Source organism: Phyllobates terribilis, unplaced genomic scaffold (genome assembly GCF_046119375.1).
Source record: "Phyllobates terribilis strain yellow unplaced genomic scaffold, ASM4611937v1 Scaffold_13__5_contigs__length_258822181, whole genome shotgun sequence".
In the NCBI taxonomy this organism is placed as follows: Eukaryota; Metazoa; Chordata; class Amphibia; order Anura; family Dendrobatidae; genus Phyllobates; species Phyllobates terribilis.
Genome location: NW_027362773.1, coordinates 47,494,921 through 47,502,102, shown reverse-complemented (window position 1 = coordinate 47,502,102; position 7,182 = coordinate 47,494,921). Strand labels below are relative to the sequence as shown.

Here is a 7,182-nt window from a genome sequence, read left to right as displayed (position 1 = left end):
ATGAAGGGCTAAGATAGTTGATAGGTGCGTTTCCGGTCGCTCTTCCTCCGTGCAGTTAACGGAGATAGAGCGTATCGCCTTACCCGGTCCGGTGTGCTGTTAACACGGGCGGGTTATCAGTTTAGTTGTCGCCTTCCTTTCCACCCGGAAAGTGTTCGGCAGCAGTCCATTAGGCTGCATTGCGGATCCCGGGGTCGGTTGCGTTCCATTAAAATAAAGTTGTCTGCAACAGCCCTCCTAACACTGTCCTTCACAGACACCTAGTGTGAATAGATTGATCGACACACTGCAACAGAATGGAAAAGGAGGCCAATATTTTCCACGTTCAGTTTACATTTCTGGATTTTTATCGCTGAAATATGGAACAGGTCTGGCTTTATTTGGCAGTGAGAACAAGCAAATGGAGCAGAAAAATGGTCTACTCTGATTGCTTTTTAAGCAAATAATAAGGATTAAGATAAAAAAAAAATTTTCTCTGGCCCCTGATATCTGGGGCTATGTCTACAAATATCTGAAAGAACAGCAGCAGCAGGAGCGCTCAATGGACCCTCTTGCACTATATGAACTGCAGTCTGCCACATACATTGCCTGCCTGCCTAATTCCTGCTATCAACACTGAATATATGCAGCTGGATTAGTCCTGAGAAGGACTGTTAGTTCAAATGGGGATATATACAGTACAGACCAAAAGTTTGGACACACCTTATTTAAAGATTTTTCTGTATTTTCTTGACTATGAAAATTGAACATTCACACTGAAGGCATCAGAACTATGAATTAACACATATGTAATTATATACTTAACAAAAAAGTGTGAAACAACTGAAAATATGTCTTATATTCTAGGTTCGTCAAAGTAGCCACCTTTTGCTTTGATGACTGCTTTGCACACTCTTGGCATTCTCTTGATAAGCTTCAAGAGGTAGTCACCGGAAATGGTCTTGCAACAATCTTGAAGGAGTTCCCAGAGATGCTTAGCACTTGTTGGCCCTTTTGCCTTCAGTCTGCAGTCCAGCTCACCCCAAGCCATCTCGATTGGGTTCAGGTCTGGTGACTGCGGAGGCCAGGTCATCTGGTGTAGCACCCCATCACTCTCCGTCTTGGTCAAATAGCCCTTACACAGCCTGGAGGTGTGTTTGGGGTCATTGTACTGTTGAAAAATAAATGATGGTCCAACTAAACGCAAACCGGATGGAAAAGCATGCCGCTGCAAGATGCTGTGGTAGCCATGCTGGCTGAGTATGCCTTCAATTTTGAATAAATCCCCAACAGTGTCACAGCAAAGCACCCCCACACCATCACACCTCCTCCTCCATGCTTCACGGTGGGAACCAGGCATGTAGAGTCCATCCGTTCACCTTTTCTGTGTCGCACAAAGACACGGTGGTTGGAACCAAAGATCTCAAATTTGGACTCATCAGACAAAAGCACAGATTTCCACTGGTCTAATGTCCATTCCTTGTGTTCTTTAGCCCAAACAAGTCTCTTCTGCTTGTTGCCTGTCCTTAGCAGTGGTTTCCTATTAGCCATTTTACCATGAAGGCCTGCTGCACAAAGTCTCCTCTTAACAGTTGTTGAAGAGAAGCGTCTGCTGCTAGAACTCTGTGTGGCATTGACCTGGTCTCTAATCTGAGCTGCTGTTAACTTGCGATTTCTGAGGCTGTTGACTCGGATAAACTTATCCTCAGAAGCAGAGGTGACTCTTGGTCTTCCTTTCCTGGGGCGGTCCTCATGTGAGCCAGTTTCATTGTACGCTTGATTGTTTTTGCAACTGCACTTGGGGACACTTTCAAAGTTTTCCCAATTTTTCGGACTAACTGACCTTCATTTCTTAAAGTAATGATGGCCACTCATTTTTCTTTACTTAGAATTTGTATTATGGCAAGAAAAAAGCAGCTAACAGTCTTTTCAGTTGGACTATCAGCTGTGTATCCACCAGACTTCTGCACAACACAACTGATGGTCCCAACCCCATTTATAAGGAAAGAAATCCCACTTATCAAACCTGACAGGGCACACCTGTGAAGTGAAAACCATTTCCGGTGACTACCTCTTGAAGCTCATCAAGAGAATGCCAATAGTGTGCAAAGCAGTCATCAAAGCAAAAAGTGGCTACTTTGAAGAACCTAGAATATAAGACATATTTTCATTTGTTTCACACTTTTTTGTTAAGTATATAATTCCACATGTGTTAATTCATAGTTTTGATGCATTCAGTGTGAATGTACAATTTTCATAGTCATGAAAATACAGAAAAATCTTTAAATGAGAAAGTGTGTCCAAACTTTTGGTCTGTACTGTATATATAGAACCCCTGGCAAAAATTATGGAATCACCGGGCTCAGAGGATGTTCATTCAGTTGTTTAATGTTGTTGAACAAAAGCAGATCACAGACATGGCACAAAACTAAAGTCATTTCAAGTGGCAACTAAAGGGCTTTAAGAAACAATAAAAGAAATCAAGATAAAAAATGTGGTACTCAGTAAGGGTAATTTTTTTCTGACCAAGCAGAGGGAAAAAATTATGGAAACACTCAATTCTGAGGAAAGAATTATGAAATCACCCTGTATATTTTCATTTCCAAAACTAACACCTGCATCAAATTAGATCTGCTCGTTAGTCTGCATCTAAAAAGGAGTGATCACAGCTTGGAGAGCTGTTGCACCAAGTGGACTCACATGAATCATGGCTCCAACATGAGAGATGTCAATTGAAACAAAGGAGAGGATTATTAAACTCTTAAAAGAATGTAAATCATCACGCAATGTTTCAAAAGATGTTGGTTGTTCACTGTCAGCTGTGTCTAAAATCTGGATCAAATACAAACAACATGGGAAGGTTGTTAAAGGCAAACATACTGGTAGACCAAGGAAGACATCAAAGCGTCAAGACCGGAAACTTAAAGCAATATGTCTCCAAAACAGGAAATGCACAACAAAACAAATGAAGAACGAATGGGAGGAAACTGGAGTCAAAGTCTGTGACCGAACTGTAAGAAACCGCCTAAAGGAAATGGGATTTACATACAGAAAAGCTAAATATAAGCCACCATTAACACCTTAACAGAAAAAAAAGGTTACAATGGGCTAAGGAAAAGCAACTGTGGACTGTGGATGACTGGATGAAAGTCATATTCAGTGATGAATTGCGAATCTGCATTGGGCAAGGTGATGATGCTGGAACTTTTGTTTGGTGCCGTTCCAATGAGATTTATAAAGATGACTGCATGAAGAAAACATGCAAATTTCCACAGTCATTGATTATATGGGACTGCATGCTAGGTAAAGGCACTGGGGAGATGGCTGGCATTATATCTTCAATAAATGCCCAAGTTTACATTGATATTTTTGACAGTTTTCTTATCCCATCAATTGAAAGGATGTTTGGGGATGATGACATCATTTTTCAAGATGATAATGCATCCTGCCATAGAGCAAAAACTGTGAAAAGATTCCTTGAAAGAAGACACATAAGGTCAATGTCATGGTCTGAAAATTGCCCGGATCTCAATCCAATTGAAAATCTTTGGTGGAAGTTGAAGAAAATGGTACATGACAAAGTTCCAACCTGCAAAGCTGATCAGGCAACAGCAATCAGAGAAAGTTGGAGCCAGATTGATGAAGAGTACTGTTTGTCACTCATTAATTCCATGCCTCAGAGACTGCAAGCTGTTATTAAAGCCAGAGGTGGTGCAACAAAATACTAGTGATGTATTGGAGTGTTCTTTTGTGTGTTTGTTTTTCATGATTCCATAATTTTTTCCCTCTGCTTGGTCTGAAAAAAATTATCCTTACTGAGTACCACATTTTTTATCTTGATTTCTTTTAGTGTTTTTTAAAGCCCTAAAGTTGCCATTAGAAAAGACTTTAGTTTTGTGCCATGTCTGTGATCTGCTTTTTTTCAACAACATTAGACAACTGAATGAACATCCTCCGAGCCCGGTGATTCCATAATTTTTGCCAGTGGTTGTATATGTTATGGAATACCTATACTAACTGTCATGGCTGATGGATAGGGACATGGGTTTTGATTTCTACAAACTCTATTTGAATTATGTCTCAGATTAAACCTTTTACCACACAATGAATAATCTTTAGCAACTTTTGGATGAACAGTTTTCTAACCGTATAAGTTTTGCAATTAATTTATTTTTCACCCTTTTTCCAAGAAACAGATGCAGCACTCCTTTTTTTTTGCCAGTTTTAATCAACATTTAAAACTGTCCTTGTTGTGATATCGTGGAACTCTAGGCACACTTGTGGAATTAAAGTTTAGGAGATATAAATTTACCATTTTGTATTAATAGTAGATTTGCACTGCAGCTTTAGAGCCTGTTTTCACCATCATTCATGATTTAACTTGCTCATTTCACCCTTTTCATTACAAGAAGGTCTGGCTGGGTCTGTTGTCCCTCTGATTCCATGGTGTAATGGTTAGCACTCTGGACTTTGAATCCTAGTGTTCTGAGTTCAAATCTCAGTGGAACCTGGGTAATTCTTCATGAAACACAGGTTGTTTTCCACTCACACTGTGTCCTCCTATGCCCAAGGTTTAACATATAAAGACAAAGTTAAAATCCACATACCAAAAGCCAAAAAAGACTTGAATATTACAAGGATCCATGGAATGATCACTTTGAATCCTATGGCCAAAGTAATCTATTATATAGGATTAGTGAAAGTTAAAATTGATGTCAAGAAACTAAACTTTAACCTTTTATGTCACACAAAGCCTGAGTCATCTTTTGTCATGTTTTTCAGCATTTCCTTTGGGGTTTGTAAACATTTTTGGTGGCGTTTTGTCTAAAAATTGTTTTGAGCATCTTTTGAGTGTGTTTTTGTGGCTTTTTTTTTGTAGCTCACAAAATGCACCAAAAGTCACTCAGGAGACTTCCTGGGTTCTTTCTAACCTTCCCATTGACTTGTATTGAATCTGTATCAGGAGTGCAGCAGGCAGCGTCTGTATCAGGAGTGCAGCAAGGACTTGTACGCAACCTAACAAAATTTAGACTGCAGAAGAGGAAGGATCCCCTACAGCCAACCCAACAGATGGAGACCCAATCAGGATTCCCCACATTTAAAAAAATTTGTGGCAGACGTCAGAAAAGTGACATCAATTTCACTATTGTAGAAATAGTGTAAGTAAGACCCACACCTCTTACAGTACAGCCAACCCAGGAGATGGAGACCTAACCAGGAGTGTTCACATTGCCCTAAATGAGGGCCTAACACCAATGAAGCGGCATCAATGTCATCAGACTACAAGTAGTTGAACGCAGACCCATACCTGTCCCACTACAGCCAACCCAGGAGATGCAGACTCAATTGGTAGTGTTTACATTTAAAAAAATAGGACTTAAGACCACCATTTCCGTGGTGAACAGATCAGAGATGGTGGAGTTTGACCTCTTAGCCTTGTCATGTGTAGGATGAAACAATCTTTTACGTGACCACAACAGTGGGATTGAGGGCTGACTGCAGTGCTGAGAGAGGGAAGAGTACGGGGAAATGGACAAACCGACAGACCGTGAGTGAGGTGCAGGTGGAGATGTTACGGTGGATTGAGAAACATGTGGTGTGCTCAGAGAAACGAACATAGCAGGCATGTCCGCCTGCAGTGGGTATACAGCTGGTTCTGTCGGACAACTGTGTGACATAACTTGGTATGGTAACAGGGGAGAAGGAAGAAGCAGCAGAGGTGTTTGATGGGGTGGCTGATAGTTGTTTATTGAAAATCAATTTAGAGTTTATCATATTTGTGTAGCCGTTTGGGGAGAATAATATCTGCACCTAATGCTCAATTTTACTACAATATAACTATAGAAACGCATGGAGACCAAAACCTCTCCCACTACATTCAACACAATGGATGGAGACCCAATCGGGATTCCCCACATTTTCAAAAATTAGTGGCAGACTCTAGCAAAGTGGCATCAATTTCACTACTGTACAAATACTGCAAATAAGACCCACACCTCTTCCAGTACCGCCAACCCAGGAAATGGAGACCTAACCAGGAGTGTTCACATTGGCCTAAATGAGGGCCTAACACCACCGAAGTGACATAAATGTCATCAGACTCCAAGTAGTTAAAATCCCGACCCAAACCTGTCCCACTACAGCCAACCCAATGGATGGAGACACAATCAGAATTCTCCACATTTCCCAAAATTAGGGCCTAAAACCTGCAGCAGCAGCAAGAGCAGGCACAGAAGCCATATCACAGACTGCAATTTCAAGAGAACAATGCAGCACACTCAAAACGACAACATCGCCTACTCTGTACAGTCTGCAATTTGGGTGCGAAAGTCCGTGGAAATCCATGACTTGTTCATCTTGATGAAAGTTAGGCAGTCTACACTTTCAGGAGACAGCCGGGTGTGCTTATCTGTTAAGACACTACCAGCAGCGCTGAAGACACGTTCAGAGAGAATTCTGGCTGCCGGGCATGATAAAACCTCAAAGGCTTGAGAGGCGATCTCAGGCCATTCATCCATTTTTGAAGACCAAAGTGTAAAAGGGTCCAAACAATCCCTGATGGTATTGATATTGAATTCTAGATACTCCTGCACCATCGTCTCCAGTCGTTCACCACGTGTCAGACTTGTACTCTGTTGTGGTGGTGCACAATCTGGTGCAAAAAATGTGTGAAAGGACTCCCAGAAATTGCTTCTGCCACTTACAGCCACTTGCTGCTGCTACTAATGTTTTGGCGTTAACGAACTGACGTGCCGGAGGTTGAAAGACTACAGCTGTGATGCACACTGTGTGCCTCACTGTTATCTTGGGGAAAACCTCTATTAAGGTTGCTTAAAAGCTTGTTTTGATACTCCAACATAAGCGGGTCACTTTCCATGGCGGGAAGCATATGGCAAAATTGACTCTTATAATGTGGATCCAACAGAGTGGCAACCAAGTAGTCAGCATTATTTGAAATCCTAACTATACTGGGATCATGTTGCAGATAGTGCATCGAGAAGGCACTCATATATCGGGCTCTTCCAGGAGGTCCAAAGCCAGGCTGTATTGTGGGCTGCGTAACACTGATGCTTGTTTCCTCTGTCCCCTCCTGCCAACCACGTTCAAATGAGAGGGGATGATTATCCTCTTCATTCTCTGACAGCGGCTCGCCCATCACCTCTTCCTCCTCCATTAGATCCTCGGCTCTTGCACCTTCACTAA

The 7,182-nt window shown here is 41.6% G+C and overlaps 1 non-coding gene across 1 annotated transcript; it reads left to right on the top strand.

The window, feature by feature from the left end:
• The first annotated feature begins 4,416 nt into the window (after positions 1-4,416).
• TRNAQ-UUG (transfer RNA glutamine (anticodon UUG)) lies at positions 4,417-4,489 on the top strand. The gene has a single exon. It is a non-coding gene; the product is annotated as a tRNA-Gln (tRNA).
• Positions 4,490-7,182: the final 2,693 nt, after the last annotated feature.